This window comes from Erinaceus europaeus, chromosome 17, assembly GCF_950295315.1.
Source record: "Erinaceus europaeus chromosome 17, mEriEur2.1, whole genome shotgun sequence".
NCBI classification, from domain to species: Eukaryota; Metazoa; Chordata; class Mammalia; order Eulipotyphla; family Erinaceidae; genus Erinaceus; species Erinaceus europaeus.
This window is the reverse complement of record NC_080178.1, coordinates 51,703,901-51,718,829: the sequence shown is the minus strand read 5'-3', so window position 1 is coordinate 51,718,829 and position 14,929 is coordinate 51,703,901. Positions and strand designations below refer to the sequence as shown.

Genomic DNA, 14,929 nt, shown 5'->3' with positions numbered 1-14,929 from the left:
GCTCCATAGCTCCCAGAAGCCATTTATTTTTCTTTCCTCTAGATAAAGGGTGAGTGACAGAGAGATAGAGAGGAGAGACACAGAGAGGAGAAGAGAAATCACAGCGCTGGTCCATTACTTGTGAAGCCACTCCCCTCTCCACTGGTGCCCCCATGTTGTGGCTGAGGTTCAAACTCAGGACCTCTTGCATAGTAGCATATACGCTCACTGACTTCTCCACTCAGATACAGAATCCACTGCCATGTCCAGTTTGAGGGCATCACCAATGCCAATGCCTACCTTCTGCTAAACAAGTACTGAAACAAGTACTGCATGTTAAATGATGATATGCAAGGTAGGTTCTGCCTTGGGACTGAGTATCTAGGACTGACTCCCTCACACATGACCACCTGCTGCCAGCGTGCTACTGGGGCTCCACTGCCTCATGGCTCAGGTTTCACTGTGACCTGGGAGAGAGTTCTGGGGCTTTGCAAAACCACTGCTCCCTGGTCTAGACCTTGGAGACCATGGCTGCATCCAGGGAGATGAGTATTACATGACTGCATATATCTGTGACTGTGTACAAGGTCGCAGGGTCTAGCCTCTGGACACCACATGGGATAACCTACAAGAGGGAAGCTTCATGAGCAATGGAGCAGTGTTATGGTGTCTCTACTCTTTCTATCTCTCTCACTCTTAATCTCTCTGTCTCTTGATGTCTATCATATATATATATGTATATATATATATATATATAGATATATAGATAGATAGATATAGATATAGATATAGATATAGATATAGATATAGATATAGATATAGATATAGATATAGATATAGATATAGATATAGATATAGATATAGATATAGATATAGATATAGATATAGATATACATGTAGGTATTGAGATAGATCAAGAACACTGGTGGCAAAAAATGCAATGAAACATGTAAAGGGCATTCTAAATAATGCAACCAGCAAGTGCAAACTGGACTAGGACAGAGCACCTTTGTGAGCCACAGTTTCAGCCTCTCTCCACAGAAGTAGCTAACAAAGACCTGAGGCAGATACAGTAAATGTTTAAAGTGCTAATATATGGGGATCATATGGTGGCATGGCTAGTAGATCATACAGGTTATCATGTGCAAGGACCCAAGTTCAAGCCCCCAGTCCTCATCTGCTGCAGGAAGCTTCATGAGTACTAAAGCAGTATGGCAGATGTCTCTCTCTCTCTCTCTCTCTCTCTCTCTCTCTCTCAACCAGTTGTCCTTCATGTTTACATTTACAGGGAATGATGAAGTGTGAGTAGTGGGTCCCCTTTCTGGTGGCCTTGAAGACCACAGGGGACGGGAGGGGCTGCTAGCAGACACTGTCAAGCACGTTCTGCATTGAAAGTGCCCAGGAGGGTCCAGACTGTGTCCAGGGGCCCTCAACAGTGGGGACTAGAAAGCTGTCCCCACAGCCAACACATGGGCCTGTGACTGCAGATAGAGGACACCCCACAGGGAAAGGACTCTCTGGGGAACAGTCCTGCTCACTGCCAGCCCAGTGTAAGAGCATGCTGCACCTGCTGCCCCTGCCTTTCCCTCTGGCTCTGGCAGAGCTGCTGTCATGCTGAGTCAGAGCAGGCCAAGTAAAGCAGTCCAGGGGTTGGGGTTGGGAGGTGGGGTGGGTGCCTGGGTCCTGCATCCTTGGGTAGACTCTCTTCAGAATTTAGGAGGAAATACGTGGCTACGACTCTGGGAACTATTGCTGGTCTGTCTGAGACCAGGAATGTCCCAGAAGACACCAAAAAGGAGGTGGTGATAAGAGAGTCCTTGCTGGAGTCCAGCAACTCCACACTAGGCTGGGGAGAGGGAAGCCCACCTGGTCTTCCCTGGTTTTGCCCTGGTCCCTGTGTCCATGGGGGTAGATGGGAGTGAGGGCACACCCGGTCCCATCACTTTTATGCCTCCCAGTGGCCACTTGTGTCTTCCATTAAGTGACCCAACTTAATGACATGGAGCTGACAATGGGCCCACAGGGACAGCTGGCCAGTCACTATGGCTAGCATCCAACAAGCCCACCTTCTACAATAAATGGTTCAACTGGAGGCCACATTGGCCCACTATTCAGCCCTCATTCCCTAGTTGGTCTGAAGGGTTTGTCAGGTGACCAAGAATCTGGGGCTTAGCATCCTGAAAAGACATTGCAGTGGTTTTGCAAAAAGGCTTTCACTCCTGACCCTCTGAGGTACAGGTAGAATCCCAGCAGAACCATAAGTTTGAACTGAGCAGTGCTTTGTTTAAAAAATAAATGGATAAATAATGAAATCCCTCTTGAATATACATATTTGAAATACACACATACAGATATATGAAGTATTGGGGCCTGGGTGGTGGTGTACCTCGTTAAGGGCTTTATTATCATGCGCAAGTACCCAAGTTCAAGTCCTCAATCTGTTGCTACCTGCAAGGGGAAAGCTTCGTAGGTGGTGAAGCAGTGCTGGAGGTTCTCTCTACCTCCCCCCTCTCAGTTTCTCTCTGCTCTACCAGATAAAATTAATAAAGTAAATAAAAATAAATGTTAGCAAGAAAGATAGACTACATATATATGAAATAAATATACATATTTGAAAGAAACATGGTTAAGGTGGGAGGCTTTGAAGGAGACAGGCACAACAGCTCATTCAGATAGTGCACTCCTTTCTCCTGTGCACAACCCAGGTTTGAGCCCAGCCCCCACACACTGGAGGTGCTATGGTCTCTCTCTCTCTCTCTCTCGCTTTGTCACCAGGGTTATCACTGGGGTTCAGTGTCTGCCTGACTCCACTACTCCCAATGACCATTTTTTTTCCTTGAGATGGAGAATGAAAGACTTCAAGGGAAGGAGAGATACCACAGTACTGTTCCACCACTTGAGAAGCCCCCACCCCTCTGCAGAAGCTCCCTTAGGGTGGCTGGGGGACTTGAACCCAGGACCTTATATATGGTAATGTGTACACTCTACAGGGTGAGCCAACTTCTGATCCCCCCTTTCTAAGTCCTTAATATGTCACCCAAAAGCCACCCCCAACCCCCATGAAAGTCAATGTTGGAGAAAAAAACAAACCTTCTGTTGTAGAGCTCAAGACTTGTTGTTCAGCCTTTGAGCTTCTGGGCTGAACTGTGTGTTGTGGGGGGAGTAACTTTTTCCTCCAAAGGGAGCCTCCAATGGCACCCCAGGGAGAACACCCAAAGCCAGCAAGGCAGCCAAGGTGTTGGGGGGCTCAGGAAGCCACATACACTGCTGGGGTAGAGAGTACCAATGTTCAAAGGTCAAGGTGCTGCTCAGAGGTCTAGGAAAAGTATATTTGGTGACCTGGGGGAGCAAACTGGGTGCAGTAGAGCAGGAAGCAATGTGGCAGTGGATACTATCAGGGTTAATCAGATTCCAGCCACCAGAGAGAACATTCCACTCCCAGGACCAAGGCCCAGCCTTGAGGCTGTTCTGCTGATGGTCTTTGAGCCATCTGCTGGTCAGAGCACAATCCCTCCTTCAAGAGGCAGAAGGCTGCGCTGAAATAGGTTCCCAGGCTGAGGAAACCCTGGAATTCTTCTAGGGAAGATTTACAGGGGCTCAAAAATCATCAGGCTGGCAGAAACACATCTTTATACTCCAAGAAATTAATATTAAAGATGGTTGGCGGGAAATACCTATTCAAAAAGGGTACCAGAGACTTCTTTGCTGGATTTCGAGGGCCTCTTGTCATTCAGGGAAAAATATCTATCTTTTGTGTCATAAGATCTGTGAGTTCAGATTTGTGACTCCCTGACTTGGCCTTGGAAGTTTCTTTGAGTTGAATATGATTTCATGAGCCCAAGAGACCTCCTACTACTAGGCCCCCAGACAATATACATGCTATGCAAACCAAGCTGTAAATTCATGTTCAAATCTATTCTCCCCTGTCTGCAGTAGTGTTAGGCCCTGGTGATCCACTAGGCATAAAATGTAGGCCAAAGACTGTACTTGAGTCCCCACACAGCAAATCAATATAAAGGGCTGGTGTGTGTGTTTGGGGGGTAGGATGTTGGGAGAAAGAAAATAAGCATCCCTTGACCCTGATTTCCTACCTCTCCCCAAAGAGCCTCTCTTCCCTTCTGGTTCCCATTCATTGGCTTTAACATCCACAAGATTATCATTATTTGATCTGGTCCATTCCTGTGTTTGCTTCTGAGTGGGAGGGCTACACAGCAGCTTCTGTCTTTACATAACAGACTGCTACTTAGGTCTTCCTCGGTCTCTCTGGGATCCAGCTGGACACATGGGGCACCCCCTACCCCCACCAAGTAGCTGAGCCCACTCTGTTCTGTCACAGGCACAGCCTCCCTGGCAGTGGCTGGGATCCTTGTGGCTCAGTGGGTCACCAGAAGCCGGCTCTCTAGCCATGTGTTCATCTTCCGCTGGGGAGGTAGGTACTGCCAGGAAATGGAGAAGCCTAGAGGCAGCCTGGCACGATGCCTCATCTGGACACTGCACTCCTTTGCCATGTGCACGGGCACTGCATTGGAGGAACTTCCAGACCTGTGGGCTTTTTGCATCCTCCCTCATTTGAGGATCCCTGCGTCCCCCAGGTGTGGAGCGAGGAGGGCTGGCTGCTACCTCCCTGGGTCTGAGCCTGTCCTGTGTGGCACCCCCAGGCTGCCCTGGGCATCACTCACCTCCTGGTCATGGCCCTGGAGCAGGAAGGCATCCCTGCGGCTGAGGCCACAAAGAAGATCTGGATGGTGCTGAGGCCACAAAGAAGATCTGGATGGTGGATTCCAGGGGACTCATTGTCAAGGTGGGTTGGCCTGGGGGCAAGACATGGGGTATCTTACAGTAGCTGGAGATGGGGTGCTCAGCTGTGAGGAGGCAAGTCTGGCAGGCAGGAGAGAGAGGAGGAGGAGGAGGGCAGGGCCTGCTCTTTATTTGGATTGATGGCTTGATTGATTTTGCCACCAGGGTTACCATTGGGGCTCAGTTCCTACACTGCTTCATTAGTTCTGGCTGCTTTTTTATGTAGAGAGGAAGAGATAGAGAGAAATAGAAAGGGGAAAAAGGAGAGAGAAACAGAGAGAAATGTAATTACCCTGCAGCACAGAGTGACCCCACTCAGATGTCACTTAGAGCCTGAACTCAAGCCCCAGATTCCAGTAGCTTAGAAAACTGGGGAGAGGGACCCACGAAACTGTTCAAAGGTCAGAGCTGAAAATGTAAAAACCGGGGCTAGGAGGTGGCACATCTGGTAGAGTGTTGGGACTATGTGTAAACCTGATAGAGCTTAGGGAGAACCACCCCTGTCCTTGGATGGAGGTCTGAGAAGATAACCTCTTGGTAAGTCTCTCTCAACCGAGATGAGCAAAAGGGGGGAAACTCAGACTTAGTTCTTTCCTTCTTGACTCTCAGGCCCACAGAAACCCCAATACTACCCTCTATTAACTGCAGGCCACATGGCTGCAGATTCAATGTTACCTTCTGATCACAGAAGAACACACTTCATCACACACCTCAGACCCCAGACAAGAGAAATTCCAAACTATATGGCTTTTTGATATCCATCTTCTCTCTGTCTCACCCTTCTGGTTTAACCCCTATGCTTCTCTCAAATACCCTTAGATTATTAAGTTGCTGCATCATGGAGAATAACTGTCTTGTATCTCATCAATTCCTGTGATACCAGCCCCCTACAATAGGGCCAAGCCGGCCTTTAGGAAACCTGTAATTTCTGACATATTTCAATAATTCCCTTTGTTTGGTTTTCTATTTAACTCATGTCCACCTTGCTAATAAACGAGTTCTGAGCATGCTGGAGAGCTCCCTGGTGTCTTTTACTTCATGTCACCCCTGTCGTGAGCGAGAAAGAACTGGTCCGTTACCTTTCCCCCTGCCAGAGACGTGACAGTAGAGCACCCCGCCAGAGACGCGACAGTAGAGCACACACGTTCCCATTTGTGAGAACCTGGGTTCAAGTGCCTGGTCCTGACCTGCAAATGAAAAATTTCCCGAATAGCAGAACAGGCTTAAGATGTCTCTCCTTACTCCCTTTCTGTCACTCTCTGTCTCTATAAAAGAAGGGGAGAAAAAAGAAAAGAAAAGAAAAGGAGAAGAGGGGAGAAGGAAAGAAAGGAAAAAGGAAATAGAGACCACCAAGAGTAGTGGAGTTATGTAAGTACTGAGCCTGGGCAATAACAATGCTGGGTATAATAATAATAATAATAATAATAATAATAATAATAATAATAATAATAATAACATGGCTCTGAGGTCCCAGGGTCAAGCCTGGTGTCACCAGAAGCCGTAGTAGTAGCAGTAGCAGTAGCATTAGCAATAGCAGTAGCAATAGTAGTAATTAACACATTTAGCTATACTGGCCAAGATCAAATAATCTAGCTGTGACTCCTCCCTCGTGTGCTGGCTCCCAGGTGTGGCAGTCATGGCTGGTGCCTTCACAGAGCAACTCCTCAGGGACACGGCCTCCTTCCACGAGCGTCCCATCATCTTCGCCCTGAGCAACCCCACCAGCATGGCCGAGTGCACAGCTGAGCAGTGCTACCATGCCACCCAGGTCAGCAGGCCCTTACCAGGCGGGCAGACGAGCTCTCCAGGGGAAGATGACGATGGGGCCTGGGAGCCTGGAGGAGGCATGGACATGGCACAAGAGCAGTGGGGCTGGCAGGCAAGTGGGTGGGTGTCCAAGTGGACAGGTGAATGGGCAGGCAGGTGGGCAGCTGGAGGGCAGGTAGGTGGGCAGGCTGAGATAGGCAGGTTCTAGGACCTAGCAAGGGGCTCCCAGCTCTGTCCCCCTACCCCCACCCCAGGGCTGGGGCATCTTTTCCAGCAGCAGCCCCTTTGAGTGCATGACCCTGGAAGATGGCCACACCTTGATGCCTGGGCAGGGCAACAACGCTTAAGTGTTCCCAGGGTTGGCATTGGGTGTCATCGCAGGTGATGTGTGGAACATCCCTGATGAGCTCTTCCTCCTCACTGCAGAGGTAGGCCACCTGCTGGGGAAGCCCACAGAAACTTTCCAGAAGCAAAGGTAGGGTGCATGTCTGAGTATCTGTCCCAACTCAGAAAAAGGGGGTGGATACCCCTCCAGGTAAAGTGTGGACATGAAGGTCCTTTCTGTTCTTGTCACCAGCTTCAGCACATTGGGCTAACTTTTTCAGATAAAGGAGGGAGAGGGGAGAGGCCCCATAGCCCCAAAGCTTCCCCTTTCCCCCGTGCTGTGGGAGCTGGGCCTGGACTGGGTTTCACATCTGGGAAAGCCCCTATGTTCCCAGGTGAGTTAACTCCCGGCCCTGATATAGTCACTGTAGTTTGTGTGTTGGTTTGAATTGATTTGCTCATTATGGAACACTGCTCAGCTTTGGTTGATGGTGGTGGGCAGGGATGGAACCTGGGATCTCAGAGCCTCAGGCAGGAAAGTCTTTTGAAGCACTATGCTGTCTCCTTGGCCCCAGAAGATTTTTTTCCCACTTTTTAAAATTTGTGATTAATAGTAAATTATAAGATTTTACAGTGTATAGTTTCACACCACGATCATCACCAAAGTTCTGTATCCCCACCCTTCCACCTCCCAAAGATAACCACCATAGTTCTCACAAGTCTTACAAAATCTGCTGCTTCAGGTGCTGCTTCTCCTCCTCCTACTATTCCTCCTCCTCTTTCTTATCCTCCTCCTCTTTTCAAGTTCATCTGTACCCACTCTCTAGATTTCACTTATGAGGGAAACCATCTGATAGATATCTTCTATCTTATTTATTTCACTAAGCATAATCACCTCTAATTCCATCCATGTTGTCCCAAAGGTCATAATGTCAAGTTTTTTTTGGTCATAGAGTAGTATTCCATGGAATATATATCTTGGAACTTGCTCAGTCCACCATTTCTTGATGGGCATTTAGTCTGCTTCCATTCTTAGAAGACTTTGCACTGGACGTGCTTCATGGATTTTTTTTCTGGACAACTCTGGGCATTCATAAGACCAGCTATATTTGACTAAATATTTATTTTGATGGTGGGGGAGAGGAAGAGAGGGGGAGAGAGACTGCTCATCTCTGGCACATGCAAGGCGCACCCTCAGGCTTGGGGGGCCTGTACTCAACTGCTGGAGTGTCTCCCTGTTGTAGTGAGTGATACTGAGTGTTTCTGAGAGTTTATTCAGTGCCAACCTCCCCCAAATACTCCCCCCCCAGAAGCCAAGGCTCAGACTTTGCCTTTGTTCTGGAAATGGCCAAACTCAGCTTATTTCTCTCTTCCCACCCCCTCCTCCCCTCCCCAACCTCACCGACCCCCCCAAGAAATTTCCCAGGAGGTGTCTGAGCAGCACCTGTTGCAGGGGAGATTATATCCTCCCCTCAGCTCCATCAGAGATGTGTCTCTTCTTCTTCTTCTAGCATTTGCCCTTCTTCTGTAATGAGTCAACAACGTCAGGTTGAGCCTGATGTAGAGTTTGGAGACCTCCTATGAATCTGTAGAGGTGGCAGTCATTGACTATGTGGGTCATAGTCTGTCTGTAGCCGCAGGGGCAGTTCGGATCGTCTCTGGCTCCCCAGCAATGGAACATAGTGGCGCACTGGCCATGGCCTGTTCGATAGCAATTGAGGAGGGCCCAATCATAACATGCTAGGTCAAAGCCGGGTTGACACTTGCAGGAGTCTGTGATGAGGTGTTTGTTCTTTACCTCAGCTGACTGAAAACTCTGTTTCCAAGAGTCTGGAACAGAGAAGTTCAGTGTAGGCGTAGGGGACCAGATTGGGTGACAAGACGTCAAGAGTTGGACAGGGTGGGCGAAGATATCCAAGTATATTGGCAGGTCTGGTCGAGCATAGACGTGGGAAATGAACTTAGATGATGGCGCATCCCGACGAATATCTGGCGGGCCGATGTTGCTAAGAACTGGCAGCCATGGAACCAGGGTGGAACGGATGGTTCCAGAAATTATCCTCATGGAGGAATATAATTTGGAATCGACCAAATAGACATGGGGGCCACGGAACCATACTGGGGCACAGTATTCTGCAGTGGAATAGCATAATGCCAGAGATGATGATTGTAGTGTGGTAGCGCTCACGCCCCATGAGGAGCTGGCCAGTCTTGCAATGATGTTATTCCTCGTGCCCACCTTTGCTGCAGTTTTTATGAGATGTTTGTGAAATGACAGAGTGCGATCGAGAGTAACGCCAAGATAGACTGGCTGGGCTTCATGCCGGATTCTCATATCGCCTAGCTGCACATTAAGCTCACTTGAAGCCGAGGCATGGTGTAGATGGAAAACAGATGATACCGTTTTTTGCAGTGCTAGGGATTAGTCGCAATTTTTTACAGTAATCAGATATCAGAGACATGTCTTTCGTGAGTGTTTCCTCGAGGATGTCGAACTTGGATGCCTGAGTTGCACAGCAGATGTCATCGGTGTAGATAAACTTCCTTGAAGAAGTTTCTGGGAGGTCATTGATGTAAATTTTAAATAGCGTAGGAGCCAGAACAGAGCCCTGGGGGAGGCCACTTGAGACAAGCCTCCATCTGCTAGACTTGTCACCCAGATGCACCTGGAATCTTCTGTTTTGGAGAAGAAATGATATAATGTTGGCAACCCATGGAGGCAGGCATCTTGAGATCTTGACTAGGAGACCACGGTGCCAGACCGTGTCATAGGCTGCTGTGAGATCAACAAAGACAGCACCCATCTTTAAATTCTTCTGGAATACATTTTCAATGTAAGTTGAGAGGGCCAGGGCTTGTTCGCAGGTAGATCTTTCTGGGCGGAAACCAGCTTAGGCAGGTGATAGGAATTTCTCTGTAAGGTGAGAAATACGTGACAGAAGCAGCCTCTCAAGGAGTTTGTAACACACAGAGAGGAGAGAAATTGGTCTATAGCTGGCGGCCAGTGTTGGGTCTTTCTTTGGTTTCAAAACCGCTATTACCTTCGCACGACGCCAAACTTTGGTCATAGACTCAGATTCCAAGATGTGGGAGAGGAATGAAGTGAGCCACTTCTTTGCAGCGGGGCCCAGGTTAAGAATGAGTTCTGGGGTTATGTTATCATAGCCAGCAGCTGTTCCCGGTTTAACCCTCTTCAAAGCATCTTCCAGTTCAGACAGTGTAAAGGGAGAGAGTTTTGGAGATGGACAAGATAACCGGAAGTGGGATGACCACTCATGGGAAATTTCTCTTTTCCAGACTGGGTTGATCTTAGCACGTCCAACTTGAGTTAGGTGACTGGCCACTGAGTTTGGAGATACGGGAGTCTGGGAGACTGGAGGGAGTTAGCTACTGGCACCCAGACTGTGAAGAAGCTTCCAGGCCTTCCTACTTGAGTGGGTGAAGTTCAGACTTTCCGTGAGTTGTTGCCCCTCAGCTATATCTGCCCCTCAGCTCCATCAGAGATGTGTCTCTGAGAATCGCCATCAAGGTGAGGACCTCTGCCCTGTGACACTGGCAGAGAGGCAAGTGGCCTTCTCTGTGGCTTGAGGGAGGAGGGGAGAATGGTGCAGAGGATGCTGGGAATGTGCTGCCTGGGCTAAACCCTCCTTGCTTCCTGTCAACCATGCTCTCACCCAGGGCTTCCACTTATGTTTGTGCACACACAGGTATGTGAGGACATGGCTGCACATGTGTATACATGTGCATCTTATGCATGCACATATGTGTGAATGCACACGTGTATACACAGAAGACTGTATGGAACCAGAAATGGAACCTGAGAGCCCAAGCCATAAACATAAATCAGAGGTGCCAGGTGGTGGCTCACCTCGCAGAGAGCACAAGTTACCCAGGTTCAAGCCACAGATCCCCATCTCCAGGGGGAGCTTCATAAGCAGTGTAGCAGTACTGCAGGTGGCTCCCCTTCTGTCTCTCCCTCTAATTCTGTCTCTTAATTCTATCTCCCAGTATCTCTGTCTCATTAAAAAATAATGGCCACAGGGAATAGTGGAGTTATGCAGGCACTGAGCCCCAGAAATATCCCCAATGGAAAAAACAAATGTGAAGCAGTGAAGTTAACTTTGATGATTCCAGGAGTGCTGAGGACATTATTATATTGTTATTTCTATTAATATACATATACATGTATATCTTTACATCTTTTTTGTTGATTAAACCAATTTTTTACTGTTTTGTTGTCTGGATAGTGGTTTACAGGACAGTTGTGGACACATGGGTACAATGTGTCATCTGCAGAACACTCTCAATTCTAACTTAGGTCCTTCTGTTCCACCGTGCACCAGAAACCCTCCATCCAAGCTCCCCACAGCCCTTTTGCTGCCTCCTTCCCAAAAATCCTTTGCTGTTTTTGTGCAATACATGAAACTCAGTTCAATTTTACTTGTTTTCCCTTTCTGTCCTTGACTGTTAAGATCAGCCTGTGAGTGACAACATCCATTATTCATCCTTCTATTTGGGGCTGATCTCACTTCACATGATTTCTTCAAGTTCCATCCACATGAGGCAAAGGAGATGACCTTGTCATTTTTAACAGCTGATCAGTGTCCCACCAGTGCTCCACTTTCATAGCGACTCATCTGTCATTGGGCATCTGGTTGCTTTGAAACTTGGGTTGATAAAAATAGTGCTGCTATGAAAATACCTGTAGTATTTATTTCCCAAGTCATTTTCAATATTTGTAATATTTATTGGATAGAATCCGAAATTGAGAGGAAAGAGGGAGATGGAGACAGAGAGACACCTGCAGCACTGCTCTATCACATGTACAGCGTGTCCCCTGCAGATGGGGACTGGGAGCCTGAGCCCTGGTTACTGCACATTACAATGATAGCACTTTTACCTGGCCCCATATTATTGTGTTTTTTCATTTCCTAGAATTGAGGAGCTTCATAGTATATAGTCCTCCTAACTGTCCCTGCTCCCCTACCTGTTGCCCTCCTTAGGGGCACACGAAAGGCCCTAACATCCTTCATCCCCACCATCTCACAGGTCCTCACATATGCCTACAAGCACAACCTGGACACTTACTACCCGGAACCTTTGGACAAGGAGGTGTTTGTTTGCTCCCTGGTCTACACTCCTGACTATGACTCCTTCTCACTGGACAGCTATACCTGGCCTAAGGAAGCCATGAGTGTACAGATGGTCTGATGCCATTTCTGCAGGGCTGGGGGCAGGGGTAAGGGAGGGACACCCACAATACAGATGACCTCTGATGGCTGTTCTTGTCACTGTCTATCCCTAAACTCTCTGTGCAAGAGCAGAAGCCCAGAGGCATCTTGTCCCACAGGCCCTAAATGCCCATATTTTTAGAACCTCCGAACCTCCCTCCACATCTGGCTTAAGGATTTCTCCAGAATTTCTGTTGCCAGCCCTGAACCTAAGCTTGTGAGAAATCTAAAAGCCCCACCTGGACCTCGGCCCTGGCAGTGCCCATGACTGCTGGTGGGTAGAGAAGTGTGGTGTGGGGAGTCACTTGGCCAGGAGGAGAGTGGTTCAGGGCATGCAGCTAAGCAATGAGAGAGCAGAGTGGTGGAGCAGTAACTAAAATACACGAGTCACAAGCATGAGATCCTGAGTTTAATCCTTGACATCGAGTGTGCCAGTGATGTCACTGCATGACACAGGAAGCAGACACTCAGGAAACCCCTGCTGCCTGCTCTGCCTAGAGCCACACTGCCATCTGTCAGCCACAACAGGCCCCTTTGGCCCAGGTCTTAGTCTCTCCATATCTCCCAGTGTGCTGACACTCAGTGTAGTGTCCCCAAAGCATAGCTCTGTCCCATGACTCCTGGATTCGGGCTAAAGATTCATGGGGGTTGGGGGTTGTTCCAGAACATTCATTCCTTCAGAAAAGTCCAGGCTTGGGGAGGCATGATAAGATTCACAAGTAACTGTTCTGGAGGAGAGAGGCAGAACATAGCTCTTCATACTAAGGCCTTGGGTTCGAACCCCAGTACCACATGGGAGCACCATGAATGGTAAAAGGGTTGGGGAGCTTCATGGTCAGGGGAACAGTGCTAGGGTAACTTTAGTCTCTCTCCCCCTCTGGACACAGTAAAACATTTGAAGCTGGAGGCCTCTGAGCAATGGAATTACACTAGCACAGGGCCTTGGGCTTCTTGCCTTTAGCTACAGAAAGCTGTTACAAGCAGGGACCCAGGAGGGGGCTGTGATAAAGCCTTGATATAGGAGGCCAAAAGTTGGAGACCTACCACTAAATGGGAGCACCCTGGACAAAGGCCAGTGGAGGGCTGGCAGAAAAGCTTCCCTGAACAGAGGCCTGCTTGGCCCTACACTTAGCCCTGGCTAGAGCCCAACCCCTACCACACTGGAGGAAGCTGCCCTGCCTGGGTCTTTCCTGCTCTCCCTCTGTCTGAAAGAATTGCCTGGAGTGCTGAAGCCCTGGATGGGGCTCCATGGATGGTGGGACAGTACTTTGATCTTGTCTTCTCTCTAAAAATACAGACTTACAGATTGTCTGGGAAGGTAGCTCAGTCACAATGAGCAGGCATGAGGCCCCTGGTTTCCTCCTGGAACAAGGCACCACATTAGATAAAAAAAAAACTATGAACTGGAAAAATAGCTTAGTAGAACAGTGTGCTGCTTTGTCATGTGCATGGCCCTGGTTCAAACCTGACAACTACAGAATTGAGGGAAATTCAGTGCTGCTTCTGTCTCTCAAAAAGTCAGCCCATAGTGGTTAAGTCTTGATGAGAAAAAAAAAAAAAGATTAAGAGCAAGCAGGCACATAGAAGTGCTTTATTATTTTAACATAAATTCCAAGAGGAGGTTGTACTTTTTTAGAAAAGGACGGGGGTGACACACAAGGAGGGTACATGCACAAGCAGGAATACACCCCAGGCTAGGTGAGGCTGGGTGCCTCTTCCCCAGCTTCTTTGGCAGATGCTCTGGGGAGCATGGACTGGGTGCCAAGGGCATGAGAATGAAGACAGCACTGCACAGCTAGGGGGTAAGGCTGGGGTCCCCCTCCCCAGCTGCCCTGGAATTAAGTGATATGGGTGAGCTTGGAGGACAGGAGGCTGCACTGGTGGACAAGAGGGGTTGGAGTGGACTGAGGGGAACTGGTGGAGTGGGGGGAAGGAGTTTGGTGGAGTGAGGTGGAATGGGGACAGTTGGAGTGGGGGGAGAAAGGTGGATTTGAGAAGGGAGTGGGTTGGAGGAGGGGTAGAATGTTGGAGAGTGAGTGGAATGGGGGACACAGTAAAGTGGGGAGGGGTGATTTGGGGGAGGGTTAGAGTGGGGGAGAATGAGTGGAATGGGGGAGGGCGTGAAGTGGGAAGGAGTGGGTTGTGGGAGGGATAAAGTGGGGGAGAGGGATTGGAATGGGAGAGGGTTGGAGTGGGGAGGGGGTGGGTTCAGGGAGGAGTAGAGTGAGGGGGTGTGGAATTTGAGTGGGGGAGGGGTGGGATGGGGATGGGCTGGAATAGAGGAATGGGGAGTCTTGAGGGGAGGGGTTTAGACTGGCAGATAGGGGAGTTTAGTGGGAAGGATGAGAGTGGTCTGGTGTGGGGTGGGGGTGAGGATAGATGCATAATCCAGAGTTAGGCTGGGAGCACCCTCTCCATCTGTCCTGGTATCAGGGCTGTGAGGTTGACAGTGGTGCTGGACTAGTCCCAGGGGATCTGGGGCCAAGAGAGGGATGGACTGGTGGGTGTAGGGAGTGAGGAGAGCTCACCACATTCAGTATGAAGCTGGGTTCCTTCTTCCCAGCTGCCCTGAGGGTGCACTGGGAGGGTGTAAGGAGGGTGGTTGGGTTGGGGGTGCTGAAAGGGGTAGAGGCAGGTTGAGTGGTGGGGGTAGGGGGTGGGGGTGAGGGTTTGTTGAGTGGGGTGAATCCTCCCTCTACCCCCCAGTCCACCCCTAACCCCCAGGACCTGCTACCAGGACTACTGAGGAGGAGGCACCCAGCCTAACTGGCTGTGATGTTCAGTCTTGGTCCTCAATGCCCACCCCCCCACCACTCCACCCCTCCTCCACA

At 49.2% G+C, this 14,929-nt stretch overlaps 1 pseudogene; it reads left to right on the top strand.

Moving 5' to 3' along the window:
* LOC132533784 (NADP-dependent malic enzyme, mitochondrial-like) overlaps positions 1-12,078 on the top strand; it is a 36,544-nt pseudogene extending 24,466 nt beyond the window's left edge.
* The last annotated feature ends 2,851 nt before the right edge of the window (positions 12,079-14,929 follow it).